Below are 26,882 nucleotides of genomic sequence, written 5' to 3'. Positions count from 1 at the left end.
AACCCAAAATAAAATTAAAATCATCATATGTTGTCCAGTTCAAGTAAAAGTTTACTTTTGGATCTTCATGTTTTAGTTATATTTATAGGGAATGTATGTGTATATTGCTAATACAAGATTGATTTAATTTCTAAGTACTTTCATGTTCACATTTTTTAAACATGTAACATAGGGATTAAAACATCAGAACAGAAAAATGCAAATGCTGAAAGTGGCTACAATGAACAAAGCAGGTTATTCAAGAAAGAGGATTATACTTGATTTGAATTGAGTATTGCTCTCTTGTTTCCCTACATGCTATGATAAAATTTGTTGACATGTAATGGTAGTAATGGTCTCTTAACTAGAACATAGAACCTTAGTTGAGTCAAATGAAAGGAGAGGAAAAGGAGGGCGTGATTTAAAGAAAAAAGATCTGTAACACAAATAAGACAAAAGCTTAGAGGCAACTCAACTGCTACAGATGTGCTGCATCTGCTCACTTGCCCACTGGGGACCAGGAGATAAAGAGATTAAGACATTTACACAAAGATGGTGAGACAACGAGATCAGATAAGCAGCATGACAGCTGGGTCAAGGTACTGTAACCATAGCATGGAGAAATGACTCACTGAACCACTAACCCACTTACAAACAATATTTTTAATTCATTTAATGTTCAGATGATATTTTATCAGGGTAGACAATGAGCTAGTTATTTTTAAAATGTCACTAACATTCTGAAATAGAGAGAAACAAGCGATCTTCTTAATAATAACCTTTTTAAAGTAAATAGCATTGTGACTTTATAATGGGGCATGAATACCTATGACTTTAAAAGATAATTCTAAAAGCAAAATTTTAAATCCCCATTTTCACATGAGAATAAAAGAAATGATTAGTTATGATGCACGTAGAAAGATTTGACAGGTACTTGGAAAACATGAGTTAGCTTGTTTCCTCTTGGCAGACCTCCTCCAAGAAAATTTTTCCTGCTTCTTACTTTATGCACTGCTGTTTTTCTCTCTAATTTCAAATATTCACCTGCTTATACCTGAACCCTGTGGATGTAATATGATACAAAGGCACATGACCTATAGACCAATTTAAAAATCTGCAGCACAAAAAAAAAAAAAATCCACGATAGCAAAATTCTAAATTTTTCAGAAAGCTGTAGAAGTCAGACTCATATTGTCTATCGTACATATATGGATGTTAATATAGATTCCTAATATAGAATATATAGTTGCATCATATTATAAAATTAAACATTTTAAATTATAAAATAAATGAAAATAAACAGTCATCTGTCTTGCTGAAATATATCCACGTAACCCAGTCACCCTTACATTATGTCTTGAAATTAACATTCTAAATTCAAACTGACAGAAATAGATCTTACTATTCCTAATTAGCCAGATTCAACAACTCCTTTCTCTCCCTCTAAATTATCAGATAACCTCAAAAGGAAAAGTGCTCTGCATCATCTATTTGTTACAAAAATACCTTCAGACCCAATGCCCATGATAATAATTGTCTTTTTTATAAAAAGTCAAAACATCATATGCCTTTAGATTTTATTTAAAATAATTTGCCCACCTATATCTGCTTTTGAAACATAAATTTCCTCGTTCCTGTTAACGGTGGGAGGTTACCACAAATCATGTGACTGATAGTGTTTCCTTCTTTACATTGGCTACTGTCTTAATGGTAAACTTAAGGCCATTTTTAAGACAATGTAAATGATTTTTCTGTCTAAACCGTACTCCTGGCTATCACTTTACCCTATGTCTTGATTTGACTAACCCACACTTTTTATTAATTTTTAAAATTTTTAATAAGCCAACTTAAATCTTTTCTGAAATGATAGTTGAAAGAAAATATATGAATTACATGAGGTAATGACGCGAATGCCAAAATTATCAAATAACTTGCAATATAAAGGTATTTGAGGAAGTAAAGAATACTATAAGCAAGCTCACCTTCTATATTTCCTATTAAGGCTGAATGTGCTCAATTATAACAAACATTTAAAAACAAAAACCTCATTGCACAAGAAAAAAAATGCTTTAAGCTCTTAGACTTTGAATCTATTTTGTGATATATTTAAAGGGTTATAAAAGTCCTGGTGATTCTCTCTGTGAACCAACAGCCTAACACAGGAGTGGAGCTAGTGAAGCAGAGAAAAAGCCCAGAGAAGTCAAATCTCGGCAACAATCCCTCAGTTAACACATAAAGAAAATAACCTAATTACTGGAAAGCAGGAAAAAGAAAATAAAAAGTGTGGAAGAGTAGAGAAGCATTAAATGTGAACACACAAATTCGTCTTTGCTATGGAACAAGAAATCAGCCTAGATCCTGAGGGTGGCCATTAAAAGCAGAGACTGGATGTGCATACAACATGTGTGGATGATGAGAAGCCAAGAAATAGGAAAAAGACTAATTTTAATTACCAGAAAAGCAAGAGAAACAACACAGAGCTAGTGGTAGGAAGGCTTCCAGCTACAGGCTGCATGGCACTGTACTCTCCTTACCAATTAGACCCAGTCAGAACCCACTGAGGGATTAAGGGAGCAGAACAATCAGCCTCAGTGCAGGGTCAGGATGGACTCAAACACACAGGAAAACCGGACACCACCGACACCGGGTGTAACCTGAGGCTCCAGCACAGTTTCATAGACAGACGTACAGAAACAGAAAACAGTGTGTGGGATTTCTTTTCCATTAAATACAGGTGCTAATCGCATTATCTATGGAAATACATTCCAAAAGAAATGTAATATAATTTTTGTAACAAACACTCAACAGCAAAGGACTCAAGAGAATTTGAGAATGACTCAGAGATTGAGAGACGAAAAGTAGAGGGGAGGGCTCACAGAACAATAGCACTAAAGCTGCCACACTGTGGATTTACTACCTGTGTTATTTTTCCAATTACATCTATTGTGATATAAAATTTCAGAAAAAGGGCTGCTGTCTGAGACTAAGCCGACTGTTTCCTTAGCTTATTCAGGACTGACACGGGGCGGGGGGGGATCAAAGAGAAATAAAAAGAGCCAAAGAGCCTAATCGTCCTTAGATAAAACTCGCAAGTGTATGAACAAAGAGACGTGCTGCCCAGTCAGGACGTGGGCAAATTCTCCAAAGTGAGAAGTCCAAGTCCGCTGCCAGCCAAGCTTAGTGAACGCATCAGCCCGTGCCGCGGCTGTCTGGGGTAAAAGCCACGCAGTCGGAATCAGGAAGAAGGCAGACAGCCGCCGGCGAGCAGGGGAAGGAACTCTTGTCTGAGATCTCCCGTGCAGTCACCAGCCAACATATTTGCTTTGTAATCTATGAATGTTAAATTTGGAAAGGTTGCACAGCCGAAAAGCAGGGGGGAGGAGAAGCCCTCCGTACTTCGGCGCGAAGGGAAATACCGGTTGACTAGTGAGACGAGTAGAGAAACATATAAAACCCTTCTGGAGGCAAACAGACCTTTCAGCCCGGGGACATGCTAAATGAACCTTTTCAGCGAGAGGCAGTGAGGCGCGGGGCGCGGGCGACAGCGACAGCGCGGGCGAGCGGGGAGGGGCGAGGGACCGCTCCGGGAAGGACACAGCCAGTCAGAGGCGCGGGGCGCGGGGCGCGCGGACGCATTGGAGGAAAACACTCTAGCCCCAAACGTACCAGCCTGAGGAGGCGCCGCACCTACTTCCCAATATAACCAACTACGGAGTGGGGGCGCGTAACTGCGAGAAGGCAGCAGCCAAAGTGCCATTAAAGCTCGGGGCGGAAAGGATGAGTTACCTGGGTCCCCTCTTCAGGGAGAAGCAGGGCAAGCCGGAGGATTCCCTCTGAATGATTAAAAACTCCGCAATTCTCTTCTGCCACAGGCTGAGTAGGACTCAAGGAACTGCTCTATTTGAACTGTGCTGACGGGCAGGAGGATGGGAGACAGGAATTGAGAGTCACAGAGGAAGGACAGGGGAGTCTAGCATCTCATTGGTAAGTGGCTGGCATTCCTTTGCCAGTGACTGCTTTCTGTGATTGTGCACTTCATCTTCCAGGCACTTACAATTTTTGACACACTCGCTTCTGCAAAGCCATCTTTTCTTGCCATGTTGCCAGAATTTAAAAACTGTAATGTAAAGCCTTTTTTTTTTAACATGTATTTTTTTTTCTCCGCTGGGATTTTATGTCAGAAAAGTTGAAGCAAGAGTAAATATAACCTATTTGTTTATCTCATCGTGTCATCCAAAATAAGAGTAAACAATTCCTGCAGGTAAAAGGCAAGGTAATAAATGCCAGGTGAGGGTAAGAATTTTCCACAGAAGAGACTAAAAGCTCAGAGAATAGGATGTGGTTCACAGATACTGAATGTGTGCCTTATGATTGAGCAATGTATTTGTAAGAAGAGAGGCCAATAACTGGGCATCTGGTAGTGCAATAACTTGTTAAAATTCAGGAGGGATGTTCTATAAGTGGAGTTCTGTAAAGTTCCAGAGACCAAAGAACAACAGTACCTTGGGTTATGCTGTGGTGTTTTCTAAATGTTGTGTAGAAATGTGGCAGATTTTTTTTAAAGAAAATAAAAATATGTTCACACATCCTTATTGAGCTTTTTGTTGAAAAGTGGAAGAGAATATTAATTTGCATAAATATGAACATGGTGTACAATAAGCTGAGAATTACTCTGACAATCTCAAATTTTTTTAATTGTTTAATTTTATTTTGGAAAAACAGGATCCACTAAATATTTTTGAATTATTTTATTTTAAACTTTTATAACCTCATTAGCATGAAAAATACAGTACATTGTGGTAATTTAAATGCAGGTTTGGAAGCAAAAACTTTTAAACTGTTGTATGTGAAATTCCTTACCTATATTCAATCCATCTGTATTTTTTTCTAATTGAAAAGATAAAATAATTTAGAGATACCATACTTCCACCTTGATTCTTAATTTTAACTGTGGAAATAAGGATGAAAGAAGTATATGTTCATTAGGACACTAGCATTAAAAAAAAAACAGATAAATAGTAGGTCAAATTTAAAAATTAATGAAGGTATAATTGATTACTATTGAACTGTAACAGAGGTACAGAAATACTTATGATTGTCATAGGAAGCTTGAAGAAGTCCATCATGATTAATGTTGTGACTCTAAACATAAAAGAATCAGAAACGACTAGGTCATTATTTTTTTTTCGAAGTGCCTGTAGTCAGTTTGAAGCAACTAACGACTATTTCTTTGCATATTTTCCTACTTTGTACTCAAATTATCGAAAGTTCTATGTGGACCATTATATTGAGTCTCAAACTTGGCAGGTTGTGTTTCCTAACTCAACTGGGAAAAAAACTCTAAAACAATATGACTGTGTAAGAATATGTGACATAAAGCAAATGATTGAAAAATAAAGATATTACATACAAAGACCAACCAAGTCTAGTGAGGGAAACAAAGCATAAATTGCAAAGTTAAAAGTTAAATAAAGGAAATGTGACATAAAAAATGAAACAGAATTTGAAAAACAACTTAAGTGGAGTGTGGTAAGATGATATTAAAGCATATTTGAAATACGCAAATATTTGAAAATCGGTGAAATGTTTATTGCAATATAAGTATCAATGCTTTTTTTTTTTTTTGCAGGGGTTAGTGGAGACTTTAAATTGTTCTAAAGTTTAAAAGTTCTGAATACTAAGAACTGAGAAAAAGTGCTAATTTTAATTTTTTTCTTTGATTGCATACACAATTGAATAGAAAGGATTCTCAAAGTTAGAAAAAAGAATATTTGTCCTGATAGATTAACTAAATGTCAGACTTTGTCTATAAATTATGAGGCACATGTTATACTATAATACATTTGAAAATAGATCTGGGAAAGTACAGCTGTGGAATTTTTAAAATGGATCGCTGAAATACCTTAATGTTTCTCTACCAAAGCAACCCTTCAACTATGAGGTGGTCTGAAATCTTTATCAGGTTAGCAAGATTAACTAAAATCAAATAATGAATGTACACATAGGCTATGTTTATTTAACAAAATGATTAAAAATTAGTTGCTTTTACACATTTACTTACTAATTTTATGGGCCCAATTAAGTAAAACTGTTTATTAAAATGTTTATTAAGATGGCTAATATCTATTCCTTTAAATGTATTTTTTAATTAACATTTTGGAAAATCTTTACCTCCTTTAGGTTAGAAGTTAGAGTGTGGTTTCCTCTCAAAACTGATTTAGTGATAAGGACCAGAGGGTGTCAGTAAAGGGTAGAGGGCTCTCCAGATAAAGAAAGTAAGGGGATGCTATGCTGGTCAAGTCATTTTGGAGTTTGTCTTACTTCTAGAGAAAACAAAACATATGTTTTTGTGAATAAAAAAGAAAGAAAGAAAGAAAGAAAGAAAGAAAGAAAGAAAGAAAGAAAGAAAGAAAGAAAGGGAAATTTGCCTATGGCTGTAATAGTGTAAAGATGATTTGACATTTAAGTTCCATTTACTAAAACAAGTTTTATAGCAGCACTTAGTGATCCCCATGCATCAAAATTAATTTAGGATTTTATGAGGTCAAGATGATTAAAATGTGATTTGCTGAATCCATTCTACCACACATATCTTGATTAACTATATAGTCTTTGAATTGTCTGGTTTTTTAAAATATATTTTTTCTTAAAATTTTACTAAGAGATTGAAAATTTATCTTAATTTCAACAGGTCCATATATTTATATAATTTGGTGTCTTAAAATTCTGACTTCAAGATCTCAGATTTATTTATCCCTTTTTTATTACTGAAGATACAAATCTTTCTGACAAGATTTTTTTAGATTAGTGTTATAAGGCTGTGCTAATATGTCACATGAACTTCTTAGCACTTTATAGCAGGAAAGAGGCTGGTCGGAAGCTCAAAGCAGTAGAATCTTTGCAGAGGTCTATTTTCTGAGCATTTGTAATCAATAATTCTGCATTAGAGATTGGTGCATTTTAAAAAGTAATGAAGTATATAAAACTCCTTACTATGATATTTAGGAATAAAAACTATTATGAACTATGTCCCATCTCCCTACTCCCTACCTATGCCCAATTAATTTCTCCTTTTATGATTTTTTTGATATTCAAATGTATAATGTTAGAAGAGTTCTGATAAACAGAATAGTATCAGTTGATATTTTTCCCAGACACTTGAACAATTTATTAGTTAATTATTTTCAGTAAGAATGAATAAAACTAATTTGGTAGTGTTCCATTGATACAGTGGATATGAGAGAAAACTTTAAACTGCTTTATTGTATATATTTACTTTCTACTGAAGATGGTTTTACAATTAAATTCTTTCATCAAAGTTATTTGGCAGTATTAAATTATAATTCCATGAATTTAGTAAAAGACCATGTATTTAATTCCATTTATGTTTTATCTATTATAAATATATGTATAAGCCAAATATAGAGCATTTTCATATAGATCAATCCCTTAAATTAAAACACAGCTCTTTAACTTCACATTCCAGAGTATTAGATATTGTATTTTTGACATTATAGCGTTCTTAAACATCAGCTCATAAGACTTAAAATTATGGAAGCTCTTTTTAGTTTTTCAGGGAAATGGAAATCCAATAGGCCATAAAGTAATCCTGGAAAATAAAACAAAGTTCTGTCTTTTTATGGACATCAAAAAATCAGTGAATAAACCATTTCTTAATCTAATATAAAATTGTGTGAGAATTATCACTTTCAAGAAATTTTAGAAAGTATGATTGTTCTTTTTCCATGCATTTCTTAAGCTGAAATTCCTTGTGATCATTGTCATTTTTAAACAATTCTAAAAATGTTTCATTGGATGCATTTGACAACTCGGGTGTAAAATTGATTTTTTTCTGGTCTTCTCAGTGGTTCCTTAAAAATCCATAATGACCTAAATAACTTGCTTCCTTGTGGATACCACTTTTACTTATTTTTAGCAAGTGGATTTCTTTTAAACAATCCAGCACGATTTGCACATTTTCTCTTATACCAATCATGGTTCCAAGTATTTCCTATATTTGTATAGATGAGAAAAAGTTGAGATTCTGATAGAAAATAAGGTATTAATATAGTTGTATGAGCTTTCCTGCAAGTATACCTTTATAGTTTGTGACTCTAAAATATGGACATGCTTAAGGGTTAAAATAACTAATCTGAACTTTATCTAAAATTTAAGCAATTGTATAGCTGGGCAAGGAGGGAAACTAAAATATTTTATTTATGAGTGATCAAAAACTCTCTTTTGTGACCATCAACAAGAAAAGTATAATGGTATACAATAAACATTTTATGGGGCTGGGGTAGGAATCTGCTCCTTATCATTCTTATAGCTGTTAAAGCTCAAGAAGATGACTTCATCTTACACTGTGATCCAGTATGCACTATACATAGGGAGCTTAGGTAGAGAAATTATGTTGATCACTTAGGTGATGAAAGGTGTATTAAAATTCTTTTCCTATCATAATATTGGCAGAAACATTAATTGTGAACCTAAAAAAATAAGGGATTCTTACTAAGAGAGATACTATCACAGGCAATTACAGTTTTAATATGTTTGGAGCTATAAACACTTTTAAATGTATTATCAGAAAGATTTCACTAATTTCAGGAGTTTGTATTTATGAGAAAACTAGTAGAGAAATGGTGTATTTATTGGATGAAAGATTTACTTGTAAGTATATAAAATATCATCTTTATTTCCTTAAATATTTAATTTCTTATTTAAAAGTAATAAAGAAATTTTCTGAAGCTAAGCCAAATATAATATAAACCAAATATAAATATTATTTTAATTCCCCTAGGTTCTCCCATTTTAACTTTATATAAGAACTCACTTTTCAATTATGTTACATTTGCTGAGATACTATTGTATTTTATAGTCTCAGAAATGAGAGAATTAGATGAACTCCTTGGTGATTAAGATGAATACTAATTGGAAGACGCAGGTGAGTGACAGTAGGAATTTAAAAAAGACTTCTTGTTCTCTAGAAATAAATTTTTATTTAATTGGTATTTCATGATCACTAATATGAAATTGTTTCCAGTGCACCTAAACAAATTCAAATATTTCTGAAATTATTAGAAAAGCTCTCATATTGAATCTTGTTAGATTTTGTGTTTTGCCTTCTTGCATTATTTTGAAGCTTTCCTCTTCATATTCTTTACTAAATGATGTAGATTAATCTCATCTCTTGTATTCAAAATTAATAAAACAATTTGTATTATTTTTTTTCTAATTTTGAGTATATTTTGTGATAGGAACTTCATAAGTCATATAATTTGTAATAGAATTGAAACTTTAAACTTCATAATTCAATTTAATACTCTTCTTCATTCAATACCAGTATTCAAATGGCAATATGTGAGCTAGTGAATTAGTTTCTAATGCTAAAATAGCCATCTCATTAAAAATAACCACAGATCTCATGAGTCATTGATGGTATAAATTATCAGGACACCTAGGAAAAAGTGACAGGATAATATGATTTAGCAGGTGGACAGAGTTTGTATTTTCACATATTATCACGAAGAATAATAAACAGAGATATAAAGAGGTGAAGCACTTGTTCAACATTACTTTTAATGCAAAAGATAGAATTAGAACCCTCTCCTTTTAAATTTCTGGGTCAGAGATTTTTACAGTTTATACTTTTTTTGCTATGAAAATCTTAATTATTTTTATAGCTATTAAATGAAGATTGGGACTTCAAATATATAATTTCCTTGTTGCTATTAATGACCTGTAAAACATTGTCTTTTAAGATTAGAAAATTTAAAATTGAAATATGTTAACTCACAGGAAACTGCTATACCCATATTCTCTTAATCAAGAACTGAATATCTAGATAACATAATTGCTAGATATAAACTTTTTCACGATGAACATAGTGTGCACTCAGTAGCTAAATTATATAGGAGATTTTCAACAGTTTCAGTTAAGAAGCCCAGGAACTCAAGTTAGAAAAGAAATGTAAATTATTTTTCCCCTACATATGTATAAAGGACTGTTCATGTTGTTGTTGTTGGTGGTGGTGGTGGTGGTGGTGGTGGTGGTGAATACTTTTTTCTCATGGATTGGAAGTTTTTGGGGGTTTTTTTGTTTGTTTTTGTTTTTTTTTCAGTAATATGTGTTTAATGGGACACCAAAATGAAATACAAAGTCAATGAGAAATGTGAGTGAGAAAATGTTCCTGTGTATTGGCAAATTTGGATAAAATTTAGGTTGTGGGCTTCCTTAAGATGGTAATGATTTGGGACAATTTAATAAAATGTGAAGCAGAAAATGAGTCTCTAGAAATTGCACTATTCTGAGTTTTAGAATTCAAATATCAACTTGTATAAGATCTCTAGTTTTACTGTTGTAATACTAAAGGAAGTTAATACAGAACATATTTGAGTCTGTAATAGTATTTACTTTATCACTGTGTCTGAACCAAAGTTCATCTATTGCTTAATTTTAATAATGTGATGTAATTATTTAAAGAGTTAAGTCTGGGAAGAAAATTAGTTTCCACTCCGATATGTATTGTAAGATATAAGCTTTAAGTTTCTTTCTACCAAAATATTCTATTTTTATATGAAGCACAATGCTGTCCTAATTGTGGAAAGCAATATTGAGATATATAGACCAAAAGCTAAAAAATTTCTCTGGTAGAACTGAACGTAATCTATAAAATGAGCATACTGCAATTCAAGTGGAAAGGCAGTTATCCATTGCTAGATTTCTGATACAACATTATCTCTCAAACCTTTCATTGTTACATATGACAAGAGAATTTTTGTGTGTGTCCATATGGGTTGACTTCATATTTTAAGACTCTTGCTTCCTTCAAATACTGAATATTTAACAGTGATAAGTAGAGTAAAGATGAAGTAAAAGACTGGCTAAAACGATAATGTCCAATCTGAATTTTTTTTTACCCTATGCATATAGTCAGAATTTGCAAATAACTGGTAGAAAATATAAAATATATTCTCTAAGTTCAATGAATAAGTGGTCCTTAATATTTGTTGAATTTTTACTTTCTTTTGGATATTTACTTACCTTCACCTTACTTTGACTTCTTCAGTATTTTCAAAAAGCAATAACCTTAGTAAGAAAGAGTGGTTCCTTAAGATTTAAGTTAAATGATCCAGAATTGATTTTATGAAAATTTACCCTATTAACTGTGTTTAAAAAGTTAGGACTGTATTTGTTTGTTTCTCATTTTTTAAGGTGGTCTTGTTAGTATATACCTCAGTAAGTTGCATTAATAAAAAGTCGTTTCTTCACGTTTAAAGCCATTGCTACATTATTTCATGCACTCCAATGGCCTAATGTGTGCAGTTGTAGTTAAGTAAGAATATAAAGGAAGATAAATAGTTTATGAGCTGGTGGAGGAAATAAGCACATCGAGTGAATGTAATTCAATGTGAAATGTGCAGTGATAGAGTTATATACAGCTAAGATGCAAATGTTCAAAATGTTCTCCGTTTGGAGACTGCTGTTAGTTTTCTCCTACTGAGTCTTGGAGTATTCCATGCTAGCATTGGCTCTCTGATGCATTTACTTCCTACTGCCTAAGTTATTTTGAAGTAACTTTGATTCCGAGACTCACCTAACCACTTTAAATGAATGCTGTGTTTTTCTACATCTCATTATAGTGCTAACTTTAGTATCTTAGAACGATCTAGTCTCTGATGATATAGATGAATCTGTGGTAAAATGAAGGTGGTTTGCTTCAATGCTGTGAAAAGATACCTTACTTATATATGATTATAAATTAGCTTGATTTCTCTCAGTTATTAAGTATAGAATATTAATGGTGCTATAAACTTATTTATGGGGTTGGGCTAACTGCAAAGCTAATGGAGTTTTACTTACACAGCCCCTTCCAGATAGTAATAGTAATAATAGTAGCACCAGAGCAGTAGTAACCATGTTTTTAAACATTATTTTGATCATTATAATAAAATATCTAAATGAGGGAGGGCAGTATGGATTAGGGAATTTGATGTTTGAATTTTAGGGTTCAGTCGTGGCTCCACAACTTGTTAGCTGTTTAATCTTAGAAGAGTTACTTAACCTTTCTTTACATGCAAAATTAGGATAATCAATGTCATGCAGTTGTGATAATATTAATATATAAGAAAAACAATCTATTTTTCAATGACAAAAATGACAGTGTTAGAAACTACAACAACATAAGTCTGGGGAAAAAATTGTTTTCACTCCAATATATATTGTAAGATAAAAGCTTTAAGTTATCTGTCTACCAAAATATTCTATTTTTATATGAGGCACAATGCTGTCCTGATTGTGTAAAGCAGCACTGAGAGGTATAGACCATGGGCATTTAGAGATTGTTTTGTGTATCTTCTCTTTTATTAAAGGAATTTACTTAGAAAGGCATTTCTTACAAAATTAGTGTACACAGTGCCACTTAGTTTTGGCAATCCAAAGGAAGTGAGAGGTTTGATCTCAGACAACAGAAAGGTGGAAAACTGTCAGTCCAGAAACAATTTGATAAGAAACTTAAGAAAATGTTCTAGTAACCATAATTATTGGTCACACATTCTGAAGACATTGGAGGAACAGAAATAGTCATTGTCTTAATGGATGGATTAAACTGATTCCCCTAGACCAAATGAGAAGTACTAAGACTTGAAGGAAGTTTCGATTATGGATTGGCAAAGACTCTTTTCAGTTGGAGGGAAGAGAAGCAGAAGCAAGATGGGTGTAAAGAAGGAAGTAGGAAAATTAATTAATGTAAATAAAAAACTTTCTAATGCAGAGAAAAGTTAAAATATATCAAATGAAATGTAAAGGATTCTTAGAGATACATGAAGAATTGGCATTCTGTTAAAAAACAAGAGATAATTAGTTCATTGCAAGATTAGATAGCATTTAAGATGAGGGTCAGTCCCAGTTTTGCCCCTAACTGTGACTTGGGAAAATCAACTCCTCACCTTATTAACCTCTCAAGCAAGAAAGTTAAAATCAATAAACACAAAGGATTTTGGGGGGCCAGGGAGGTGGGAGGGGAGTAAGTCCACTGTAATCCAGTGATCATGTATTATGAGATTTTGATAAAGGGAAAAATTGAAAGAAACAAAATTGTTGGTGTTGACAGCTAAGTCTAGGATAGAGTCCACCAAACGGAAGTAATGAGACAAGAGATCCCATTCATAGCATCTGGGGAGGCCATGGAAAGAGCATGGACTTGTTACTATTACTCAGATTTCATCCTGACTCAACAGCTTCCTTGTGTTTCCCTGAGCAATCCAAAAACCTTTCCAAGCATCTGTTTCTTTCCTTGTAAAATAATGATATTAATTACTATTTTACAGTTTTTTTTTGTAAGAAGGAAATAAAACTGTAGATTTAGGAGTCAAAATCATTTCCTTCATATCTTAAGTACAGTTGCTTACATTTTTTTTAATTTACTACACATAGACACTCTGCAAGTATTTTATTTTTTTTAATAATTTTTTTATTATATTATGTTAGTCACCATGCAGTACATCCCTAGTTTGCTTACATTTTTTTTTAAATGCTTGGGTTCAAGAAATATTTAAAAAGAGAAAAGTCATTTGAATTTTGTATAAATTCACATAGGTACAATCAATCCAGTTTTGGAAAATCACTTATTTTATTAGCACAAGCTTGTAATTTGATGATAAGGAGATGTTTTCTTGTCTTTTCATGGTCTTATTTTACTTGCACATATTTAAAGAGATTTCCTGTTTTGGGCCTTTTTATTATATTGTGTTTTGCTTTGTCTGACACAAGTAGTCTTTAATGTCCTTGTACAGAATTATTTAGAGCATTGATTATATTTTATTGATTAGGAGAGGAGATGTTCAGCTATTCTTTTTGAATACCATGTGATTGAAAAATGTTATAGATATATTTACTTGAAAATAGTAAGTTCCTCTGATTATTTTCTTCTTTCACGTTTATTATATATTTTATTACTTAAAAAATAATTTTATGAAAGTGGCTCATGCTGCAAATACTATGTCTAACACAAACTCATCAAAACAAATGGAAATCGCAATCTTTTAAATTGTGAATTGTCAGTAGATTTTACAGCAAACATGAAAAGATTTCATTTCAGTTTGCAAACATTTTGCAGGCTTTTTTGCTACAAGTGATATTTAGATATATTATAATACTTTGACTTGGCTAGTGTAACAATAAAAGTTATTAAGTAAACACATTTTATGATTAATATGGTGAATTATGTGCCATTTTAATACATATGTATATATACATTTATATAAATGTTTTGTATATGTACAACAATCAAAATCTTCCTCTAATAAAATCTTCCTCTGATTATTTTACTATTGCAGAAAATTTAATACAGTAAAAAAATTGGAAGAAACAATTCTCACAAAAAAATAGTATCTTTCAAAAAAAGGGTGATAAGACTATACTCATTATTGAGGAAACAAGGAAGGTGGAGAAAGCCACAAAGCTGACAGGAGAGGGAGCTGATGGAAAGGAATTTTACACTGTTCTATGAGGACGTGATTAAATAAGTATTCATATCATGAGATACTTAAAAGAAAAACAATGACTAGAGTTGCAATTTCACCAGAAGCAAAGGTGTCTTTTTATCTTTTCTGCATGTGTTTGTTTTATAAGATAATAGACTTTAGATATAAATGCATGGTTGATTTTGCCAGATTGAATATTGAAATGCCATTTATTCAAAAATACATAGTTGCTTTGATAAATATGAATTTAAGAGAAAGAAATGACAGTGTTCTCATTCTCATTACTTCTCTTTAGATATTCTGCATGATCAAATGATTCGTACATATAGGAACTTCAATAGATGTTTTAAAGTTAAAACAACTATCTTGATTTATTTTCAAATTAGCCACCTTTTCTAAATGTAATCTCTGTTTGGTTAAGTGTTTGTCTTTAGTTAATGTTTAGGTAAACGGTCTGAGTTCAATTTCTTTTTTATATGAATAAATTACTCTATTATTAGTTTCTTTTAGCCTTTTATTTCAAACACATTAGGGTAATTCAGGTTTTCTCAGGAGGAAAAAGAAAACTCAACAAATAAATATATCTTCTTGTCCAGCTTTTTTCTCCTAGGTAAAAATAATACATTGTTTTAAGGAGTAATTTAAAGAGGCATTGTTTTGTAGAGGAATTACTTTCCAATAACAAAAGATAATTATAACTTTTTTTTCAACCATTCATTGATAAAGAATGGAATGTTAAGAATGACTTTTAATATAATTCTGAGATACTTTTTGTGAGATTACAAATGATATGCTCTGTTGGGGTTTTGTCAGCCTCATAACCACATGATAATCAGCTAGCACAAGTCAGAATCTTGTTCGAATGAATACTGTTGTCATCATCTGTTTTTTATCCTAACATTGAATTGACAATAAGCAGTATAAAAATAATATAAAGAAAGCTGAATCTCTGCCCTAAAACTTCTTTTAGTTCTGCCCTTTAGAAGTAGCCATCATCAGCAGGCTTCTGTACATGCATCCTTCCAGAAAATGTTGTATCTTTATTTTTTTATTCTTAAAATAATTTTGGGTGTCTATGTAACAATTCAGAAAGGTATATAATTTTTGAACACTGTAGACTGTTTCATGATAAAGATATAGCATAATTTATATAAATAATTCTCTTAAAATTGGTTATCAATTTTATATGCAAAGAAAATAAATGTGAAATAAAAATTCTTATGTATGCGTTTTTATGTAAGTGTAAGTAGATCTATAAGTAAAATAGCCAAGTCATTGAGAATGTGCATTTAAAATTTTGGTTTTACTGCCAAATTGCTCTCCACAGGAATGGTTCTAGTTAGCACTCCCACCAACAGTGTTTTTAGAATGTCTGTCTCTCCATATTTTGAATATTCTCTTATGTTTATAAAATATTTCTTAACCTTATATTACTACCTATCCCCAACTTAACTCCATTGAGTTGATTTTTTTCTTATTCCCTTTACATACTAACTGAAACCTAGAAACAAATGGCAACAAGAAGTCAATTAAAAATGCTTTGAGTCATTGCTCAATTTTCTAGGAAATAAAATGCACATTGTGAAAAGTGCAAAAAGTGCAAAAGTATTTGTATAAATAACATTTTCCCCCTCCACTACATGCAAAAGATCAAGTGGGGGTATGCAAAAGAGAAGACAACTATACTTGGGTAGAACAGAAAAGGCTTCAAACAAAGAAAAAATTCTGTATAAATGAAACTTCTCATATTCAAGCCAGCCTTCTGAATCTTACCCAGACTGGTTCAGGGCGTCTCTCACTAGAATAACATCTCCAGATTTTTTTTTTAAATTATTTTACAGCTAATTATAAGATGATGTATAATAAAAAGGAAAATTTTATAATGAATGGTGATGTACTATGCATTATGTTTGAATTTCACCATTGAATCAAATCACAAGTAGCACTAAGTAAAATGACCCATCTATAACTAAAATAAATTATAAACTTAATTCTTAGTTCTAGTTATCATATAAAATTCCATTTCAATTCAACAAATTCATAACTAGCTAAAATGTCATCGATTTCTAACCAGATACCAAAGTTGGTGTAAGAATAAATAATTAGGGGCACCTGGGTGGCTCAGTCAGTTAAGTGCTATTGGCTCAGGTCCTGATCCCAGGGTCCTCGGATCAAACCCCACATAGGGCTTCCTGCTAGGCAGGGAGTCTTCTTCTCCCTCTCCCACTCCCCTCCCCCTCCTTGTGCACACACACGCACTCTCTCGCTCTCTCTCTCTGTCAATTAATAAGTAAAATCTTAAAAAAACAAAAGAATAAATAATTAATTTAAAGCCAAAAAGACATTTCCTGTATCTTTTCAATATATATTTTTTAAAACTTTCTTAGATAATTCTTTTGGGGTCTAGTTTAACATAAAACATAATGTGGAATTTAAAAAACAAAACAAATGAACAAAGGCAAGAGAGAGAGAGAGGCAAACCAAGAAACAGACACTTAACTATAGAAAACAAACTGATAGTTACCAGAGACGAAGTGGGGGGGGATGGGTAAAGGGTGATGGGGATTAAGGAGGGCACTTGTTGTGATCAGCACTAGGTGATGTATGGAAGTGTTAAATCACTATATTGTACACCTGAAACTAATATTACACAATATGCTAACTAACTGGAATTTAAATAAAAACTTAAGAAAAAATTTTTTTAAAAAGTATAACTATCATGCTCTTAAAAATAATAGTTTAAAAAATAATGTTTTTTCCCATTCTGGTGTATATTTTGGTAACTAGATTAAAAATTGAGTTCATGAACTCAATGTCATAAGGTCATTAAAACTAGCAATAAAAAAGAGTAGTAAAGGGATGCCTGGGTGGCTCAGTTGGTTCAGCGTCTGGCTTTGGCTCTGGTCATGATCCCAGTGCCATATCAGGCTCCTTGCTCAGCAGGGAGTCTGCTTCTTCCTATGCCTTCAGCTCCCCCTGCTTCTGCTCCCTCTCTTTGTCTCTCTCTGACAAATAAATAAATATTTTTTTTTAAAAAAAGAGTAGTAAGTATATTTTAGGAAAATAAAAGAAAGGAAGGAAAATCCTGAAGAGTTCAATCACAAAAAGCTAAAGGCATTTACAAGCTTTTCAGATCATTAACTATATTTAAGTGGAGGTGTGCTATTATCTCCTTTATTCCTTGTGCTTCTTTCTTCTTTATCCTAAGATAACATTCTTTGGACCAGTTTCTTCCAAACAAGAGGTCTGTGTCACCAATAGGAAATGCTATTGAATTGCATAAAGGCTTCACATTCTAATTTGTTTACCATCACTAGATAAACTCAGAAAAGCCAAGCTGCTGTTGATCATATTCTTTCTGCCTCAATAGAAAACACTATAAGTAAAAATCAAATGGAAAACCAAGAATTCTTTTTGAAATTAGGGAAAAAGAGAATTTGCAGCTGTCAAACACAAAAATACTAACTAGAATCACAAAAATTCCAGGGTGCACAATTAAAATTATCTTCTCATCTTTGAGATTTTACAGAGTGGTGGGCAGTTGCCCAATAAGTGAAAGGATGAGTTAATGTGTACACTTTCTGCAGAGCACTGAATCCAAAAGCAGAAAAGAAACCAATTGATAAATTAGCTTCTGTGGTCTTTGTTTTGTCTGTGGTCTATTTTAAGAAATAGATGGCCTGGAGAAATCAGCAGTACTCTACCAAATATTTAAAAGGAATGTTTCATGGCATCCCTAAACTTCTATGAAAAAAAAAGTCAGAGATTTTTATATTAAAAAATATGTAGCATCTCAGAGTATCAAGAAAAAAAAACTCAAGTAAATTTCATGTACCCATTATAATTTGTTCAGCAATTTGAGGCACTGGGGTGGGGGATTCATCCTGCATTTGGTTTCACAGCTTCAAAAGGCATAAATCCAATTGGTAGGAAAAATTAGCCAGCAGGTATTTGCTCAGCAGAAGGATGGGGATTTGGAAACTTTGGGCTACCATTACAACTTAGGAAGAATTACTGAAGAAAAAGGTGAAAGATGATTAAGTATGACACAAATATATAAAAATTTTAAGAGGAAATAAGCAGATGTAATTTGATAACTAGAACCAAAACCATTTTGTTTCTATATTTAATGTTTTTTTAAAAAAATTCCAAGTACTATGAAAACTCTCAAAAACTGAAGGCATAAGAGATTATAAGACTTGGAAAACACTCCTATAGCAAAGGTTTATCATGAAAATAATTATATACATTATGTTAGACATAAAATAAATTTTGTACCAACCTGATTAATTAGCATAATCCTGATATTAGAAAATATTTGGTGTCATTATTCTATGCTTTATATTTAGCAATTAACTGCACTTCTTTTTTTTTTTAAGTTTTTATTTGAGAGAGAGAGAGTGAGAGAGAGAGCACATACAAGCTGGGGGAGGGGCAGAGGGAGAGAGAGAAGCAGACTCCCCGCTGAGCAGGGACCCCCATGTGGGACTTGATCCCAGGACCCTGAGACCTGAGCTGAAGGCAGAGGCTTAACTGACTAAGCCACCCAGGCACCACCCCTGCACTTCTTTCCATATAGTTTAAGTTTTAAAAACCTGAAACTATAAAACGTCAAAGAAAAAAATTATTAAGAGGTCATGTAAAAATGAAAGTTAAAAAATGAGTACAATTCAATTCAACCTGGGTTTTTTTGCTGTTTGCTATGTGCAAGGCAATTTGACATTTTGCTAATCCATATATAGAGATATTATATATGCACTCAACTGCCTTTTATGATTAAAAAAGAAAGAGCTATCACAAATCTGAAGTATTTAGTATTAACAGTTCTTTGGTCACAATTTGAGAGCTTATTATAAGTTAAAAAAAATAAAAGTGCAAAATGTAATTAATGCCCTTCCAGATAATATTATGATAGTAATAATAATGAGCAATTTAGGAAAAACTGAACCAAAACTAAAAGGAGAAAGAAATATAACTTTGTTTTAACTTAGTTTTCTCAGATTTAAAACTCTCTTTTGCATTTCTTGTTTATTTAGTGAGAACACAAAACTTAGTAAGACATGAGCCCTCCTAGGCCTTGAATTTTCAGAACAACTTATATTTCATGGAGTACTAACTCTATCATATTAGAATAATTAGAAAATATACTATCTAAAGATCAGGTGTGATATATTTAGCTAAAGAAGAATCTAAAAAGTATAACACCTTATAATTAAGAAATGGTCATTTGATGCAAATGAAAAGATAATTGGGGGTTCAAGGAGATACCTCTATGGAAGAATGAAAAGTGTCTGGCTGAAATGGTGTGACGTTTGACACCAAAGGGAGCTATGGATCTTGAGAAATTTGAATGTAAATGAAAATAGACTATAGGGAGATTGCTATTTTAGAAAGTAGCTAAAATATAGTTAGCATTTAATTTTTTAATGTAAAATGTAATATTAAATATTATTCACATTCATGTTTTTCTACTCATACTCCTCTGACCTATAATAAAATGAAGATAATATCAGGTGAAAGAAAAAACATTAGAATTTAGGTTCAAACAACTAAAGTTCTGAATTTCTAACATTGATTCAGAGTGACACCCAGAGTAGCCTGTCTGCTCTCTCTCTCCCTTTCTCTCTCTCTTTCTCTGTCTCTCTCTCTCTCTCCATATATGGAGATAGATACTATATACATAGTATACATACTATAGTATGCAATATGACTGTCTGAGCTGTTTTAATGATCTGATGATAAAAGGGACAATGTAAAAGAATTGTGTTAATGTCTCTAAACATTGCAATCATTATGTATTTTTAAATGATTAACCACAAGAAGAGTATGAGTGAATTTAGAATTTTTTCAGAGTACTTGAAACTAAAAAGTAATTGAAATAAATAATAATAGCTAATATTTATTAAGGACTTACTATTTTCTTTTTTTTTTAAGATTTTATTTATTTATTTGAGAGAGAGAGTGAGAGAGAGCATGAGAAGTGTGAGGGTCAGAGGGAGAAGCAGACTCCCCACTGAGCAAGGGAGCCCGATGCAGGACTTGATCCTGGGACTCTGGAATCATGACCTGGGCCAAAGGCAGTCGCTTAACCAACTGAGCCACCCAGGTGCCCCAGGACTTACTATTTTCATAGCCTGTTCTATTCCAGTCTTCTACTCTAACTTGTTCTTCCTACATGAGTAAAACAAATATGTAATAAAATTATCAATATAAAGAAATGGTAGTATATGAGACTGATTTTTATCATTTAGTCCTGGCAAAAAACAAAAACTGGTTTTGTGTGTATGGTATATGTCTTTCAAAATAATGACATTTAGATTGCAGTGGTGAAATATAAATTGTAAAATTATGTATAAGATAAATAGTAATTTCACAGTTTTCTAAAAGCTCCAAAGTTCCAAATGGGCATATATTTTTATACTGATCATGGGTGTATCAGTTTTCAACAATTAATCTAGTAAAAGCTAATCAAGAAATTCAGCCATCTAAGCAATGAAAATAATTTGTTCTCAATAAGATCAGCTGTTCAGCTTTTGACTTTGTGAGATTTTACCCTAATAATTAAAAAGGCTTTAATTGACAGTGATGCAAATTGTGGCACAGACTATTTTCATAGCTTATACACAATTAAACAATGTTATTGCTTCTTTGCAAAACATCGCAGCTTTTAGATATATTTTCATACAATTACTTAAATTTTAAATACTTGTGAAAATTTATTTGTACTTGTGAAAGTACAACTTATGGGACTTGCACATGATTTGTGCAGTTATGTTAAATGTATCTAACATATTTATAAAATATATATTGAAAGTTAGTTCCTTTTCTATGCCTTTTCATAAAAAAAACTCCCAGCATATTTCATTTTTCGAAAGATAATTGGAAACAAAACAAGCTATTTCACAGACATATACAATTGTAAAGATTAAAATAATATCATGACACCCTATTTAAAGCATTTGGGGATAACTTTCCCTTTTCCTTAAATTTTGCCCAGCAGGTTTCACAGTCAGTGCATAAACGAAGTCTTAAAATGGTAGTAAATTAGATTACTGATGTTAGTTTAGAGATAAAATTGAAGGTGACCCAAAACACTAGATCAATGGAGTGACTTTAAGATCTGCTCTAAGAAAGTTCAGATACTACTATACAACCTAAGGCAGAACAAGGGTATCTTAATCCAAAGGCCATATCATGAGTTGTGCTGATGTTACGATGTTAAGATATCCAGTTATTCTAAACAAAACAAAAAGCATATTCAACAATATTAAGCAAAATCAATATCAAAATGATTCATTTTTTCCAGTTTTTCTCTGTTTTCAGGAATCATTCCTTATAATCATTCCTTATAATTATTCCTTATAAGTGTTTACAAAATAAAAATCTTACCCAGGCTCTTTATTTAAATATTTTCATATTAATCAGTTATGGCATAAATTACCAGATAAGCAAATAAAGGGGCGCCTGGGTAGCTCATTCGGTTAAGTTTCCAACCTTTGCTTTTGGCTTAGGTCATAGTCTAAGGGTCGTGGAATCAATCCTGCATGGGGCTCCATGCTGGGCATGGATTCTCTCTCTCCCTCTGCTTTTGCCCCTCCCCCATGTGGGCATGCACAAGCTTTCTCTCTCTCAAAAAAAAGATACAAATTGATTATTCATATTGCTTACACTTTGTGTTTTATTGTCTCCTTTCTAAATTCTAGTATATCACATGAAACTTTCTGTTTGTCAACTCTTAAAAGACTACATTGTCTTGCAGCTTCAGTTTGGAAGAGCCAGTTTCTTTTTTTTTTTTTTTAAAGATTTTATTTATTTATTCGACAGAGATAGAGACTCCAGCGAGAGAGGGAACACAAGCAGGGGGAGTGGGAGAGGAAGAAACAGGCTCATAGTGGAAGAGCCTGATGTGGGGCTCGATCCCATAACGCCGGGATCACGCCCTGAGCCGAAGGCAGACGCTTAACCGCTGTGCCACCCAGGCGCCCCCAGAGCCAGTTTCTTATGAATGAATGATACATCATAAAATTCTGTATCATTGTAAAAAGAATTCAAGAGGAATTTAATGAAAGCAGTACTGCCTCTATGGTATTAGTTGTATCCTAAGTCCACATCTTAGGCAGAGATGGTTTCTAGTCTGCTGAAATTCACAAGTGCCTCATCCTTTCATATTCCTTAGTATACCTACATTGTACAAAGTTGGACTGAAAGCCTATAATAGCATTCTTGCAAACACGGTTAATTTTATGTAAATGCATGATAAATTTTAATTTTGCTGCCACATCTGCTGCTGCTGCCTTAATCTGTCTCCCTCCCCTTTCTGGAAGAAATTTCAGAAACATGGTGATAGCATATGCCACAACTGCTCTGTGTAGTGGAAGATATTGGTTAACAATAATAATGCTGGAGCCAAATCATGTGGGTTCAAAATTCAATGCTTCTACTTGAATACGTTATATTCTCTTTGTCTCATTTTCCTCATCTGTAATGACCTGAATTACTTAGTAAATTGAAGGTGCCTTTGCACAATTGACTTAACTTTATTTGCATATTTACCTGAGCTAGATAGAGAAGTAAAACAGAAAATTAAATGTATGAGGTATCAGATTTTCACAGAAATTCTCTTGCCATCTTTTGAAATATGACATAAATGGACATATTCTCTTTTCCTAACTATAGTCCATGGACACCCTGATTCCTTTGTGGGCCAGTTACTCCAGAAGTGTAATAAAAATTTATTTATCATTGCAGGGTGAAAACTTACATGAAACAGATTAAAACACACATGCACAAACACACAACCTCAAGATAAAGAATAGAAAGTGAAAGAAGAGAGACAGTTTTCTTCAAGTCCCAGTACATATAATTTCATATATACAGATCTCTGTATATCCAGATCATCAATTATTTAAATAACACTGATAAAAATGACTGAAAATAAAAGATTTTGTATTTTCATCTTATCACAACCCTGTATGACTCTGATCCTTTCTATTTCCAGTTTCTTATTTTCAAAAGGAAATAATAAAGTCTTGCTTGTTCTGTTACTTATTTTATTTCCAAAGAGTGGGTGATGTTGTGAATCTAGTTGATGGTGAGAGTATTATGCAATGAATTAGTTTCTATGATAACTGCTTTTTGTTGTGTAGCAGGGTAAACAGCCATTAATTTAAAACTTGTAAATTGGAAATCTGGGGACCATTGCAGTTGAGCTAGTAGAAACACATTCTTTCACAATGTGATTACTTCCATAATTCTTGAGTATGGAGAATTACTGCCTAACAAAATAGTCAACTTTCCCTGATGATATGTACTGACTGACACTTTAGTAGGAAAAAAAGTAGAAAATGAAAACATGAAAAGAATATGCATTTTACAGAATATAATTGGAAACACAAACTAAAACAATTTATGGATTTTGTTTTTATTTTTAAGAAAGTACAGAAGAAAGGTGGAAAATAAATTTATAATATTTTTATTATTTGAAATTTATGAGCTTTTGTATAATAATTTGGTGGAGAATGTTCTATTCTTTATTTAGATTAACTCAGCTATTTGTATTTGTCATAAAAGAGTTCTCCTATATCAGAATTAATATTTCAAATAAAAAAATGAGAATTAGAAAGCCAAACATTGAAGACATAAAGATTTATTTTTAAGTGGAAAGAATAAATCCAAATGTAGTATAAAATACATATATACACATATATTTCGTTTTGGTGAAAAATAGACTCTTTAATGGTAACCTAATACATTTCTAAGTGTTAGGTGTACGGTTAATATTTTAGTGCTTTGCATATATTTAGTAATTTATAAACTTGAGGGGTGTCTCAGAGTTTCAAAATTTTCATTCCTTCCTCAAAAACTAATCTTGGAATTAAAAATAAATATATTTTTATATTAATGTTTTTTGAATGTAATATATTCATTAAAACATTTTTTGAATCATAGCTTGCTCCCTTAAATGAATCTCAGTGTGTAACAATCATTAACCTACACATGTATACTAATATTACATAAACACACATGTATCATACATGTGTATACACATGTTTGCATATCAGTATCATGAATGCATATTCATATTACATAATATTCAAGTTATGTCATAACTCAAACTCAGAATATCACTTAATATGGCCAAAGCAATTATAGGAGGATAAAATAAAACAACCATTAAAAATATACCAAAAATAATAATTTCCTGACTTTAACTATATTAGCATTTTAGGACACCTGTATACTTTTCTCCTGCATCATATTATTCTTACTAATAAGCCAAATCTATTAGCCAAATCTCCTTTTTATAATGCATTTGAAGAAAGTCATTTCTAATTGCACAATTTCATGTAATTCAGTGTAATGGCATCAGAGTACTTGGTCCCAAAGGGAAAGAGACAAATAGAGAATCATTAATGTCATCCAGAATTTTTCCCTTTTGAGACTTACTTAATTTTCAATATCTATAATGACTGCAGTCAATGGTGATATATCTGAAAGTATGGCATTCATTTGGAATATTCAGCATATCATTCATAAACTTTCTTGTGGTGATTTCATTTAGCATGCCAAAAATCACCAAGGGGAGTTGCATTACTAGAAACAAGCCTGGTTTATTTTTGTAAATTTATTTTACTTCAACAGTCAACAGCAGGTATTGATTGCCCACTGTGTTGAGAGCATTGCACTGTGTATTGTGAGGAAGTCATTACAAAGTAAGTAAAATATTTGCTCAAAGAATCACATACTTATCTAATGAAGGAAAGAAGGAAAACTTTATACAAATGATTAGTTATCAGTCAATCCATTTACTCTTTATTCTTTCATTTATTGAAATTTACCATGTACTTGATTTTTTTTTTTTTTGGCACTGGAGAGTATACAGATACACAAGAAACTGTTTGTACCATTCAAAACTCACAGTGAACAGACGAGTCATAATATACCTACCCACAGAATAGCAGAAGAACAATTTATTATGACTAGGAGTGCTAATGGGAAAAGTAGCTTTTGAAAGTAGACTTAAAGGATGAATTGGATTTTGATCATTGGAGATTGGAGAAAGTAAAGTTCAGTAGAGAAAATGCCATAAACAAAGGCACAGAGTTTTGCAAGAGCAATCATGCTAAGGCAATTGTGAAACTGCAAAGAGTGGTTTAGCATGGCAGAGAGAAATGTATGCTTTGAGGAGGCAGACAAAACTGGGGACATATGGTTATACATATAGGAATATAGTATTGTGTATATATTACATATTAAATATATATACATATTTATATATACACATACATATACATACATGCATACATAAAAGATATTTAGAGTGGGTGGACTGTTGAGTAAAATGGATGTTAAGTAAAATGGATACTTGCTAGAAGTTCTAATTTAATTAAAAAACTAACAAATTGCCTTTTATTTTTTTAGAGAGAGAGAGAGAGCCTCTCCCCACATCCACACCCCTTTATGTTTCAATACAGCCATTCAGCAGAATGTTCTTAAAACAAATTTGCTATGTATTACTACTTCACCTATTTTTGGCTTACAGTTATTCACAAAAAGTGAGGAAAAGAGCTGGATTCACATCTACTTCAAATCTACTCCTATATATGTAAAGTTTTCAAGAATCCTATTCTTTAATTCTCTAGTGAACTAATTATTTACAGCCTGAAGTCAAATTCAATCTATTTTCATAGGAAACAATTTAGGATAACAGCTAAAAGACTATGCCAAACATGTACATTTTTTCTAAACTCTTTTGGGTTCATATGCAGTCTGTGGTCTTTTAAGTCATTTCCAAGACCTTTTCATTCTACTTTTCAATTTATTTTTTCCTTTTTTGCATCTGCAATTCCCACTAACACATGAACTAATTGATACAGATGTGAGAACCCTAGACTATGTGTTCCTGAAATTATTCTAAATAATTGTCTAAATTTCTCTGTTTTGTTTAGACTTTGGAAAGTTTCTCCATAAGAGTATTTCCCAATTTTGAAGTCAGTTTTCTTTAACATGTCATTGAACTTTGCTTTTAGCTGGTCATAAGAAAAGAGGAACAGGACAGAAAAAATAGTAGGGGCAGCTAAGTAATAAGGAGCATAGAATGAGGGAAGAAGACTAGTAAAATAAAGCCATTAGGCTTAAGTTGAAGTGGGAGGATCTAGGTGAGAGTTTTAAGTTTTCCCCATGTTTTTGTTTGCCTTGGCCAAGGCATATTTTAAAGAAGAAATCTGGGATCTTGAGCCTTTGGGAAACTTTCTTTGTTCCAATAAAAACCAATCAATCAAACAAAAGTATTGAATGTTTATTTTTCTTTCATTTTAAGGTGCCTCTCAAATGAATAATTTTGTTCCTATCTAAAATTCCCCAATGGCCACTGTAAATCTAATTTTTTGGTATAGTTATACCATTCAGAAAAAAAAATAA

At 32.3% G+C, this 26,882-nt stretch overlaps 1 protein-coding gene across 5 annotated transcripts in view; it reads left to right on the top strand.

The window, feature by feature from the left end:
- The first annotated feature begins 3,878 nt into the window (after nt 1-3,878).
- The window catches only part of CNTN5 (contactin 5), a 1,325,220-nt gene continuing 1,302,216 nt past the window's right edge, over nt 3,879-26,882 (top strand). For 3 of the 5 annotated variants that reach the window (XM_087868224.1, XM_045790823.2, XM_045790826.2), the window contains exon 1: nt 3,895-3,963. The gene's annotated coding sequence lies outside the window, so the exon portion shown is untranslated. Of the gene's footprint in view, nt 3,964-26,882 lie in introns of all 5 variants that reach the window. The other 2 variants (XM_045790825.2, XM_045790824.2) reach the window with 2 other exon arrangements.

Source organism: Ursus americanus, chromosome 16 (genome assembly GCF_024610735.1).
Source record: "Ursus americanus isolate L20-20 chromosome 16, mUrsAme1.1.p, whole genome shotgun sequence".
Classification (NCBI taxonomy): domain Eukaryota; kingdom Metazoa; phylum Chordata; class Mammalia; order Carnivora; family Ursidae; genus Ursus; species Ursus americanus.
This window is presented reverse-complemented; position numbering and strand designations above follow the sequence as displayed.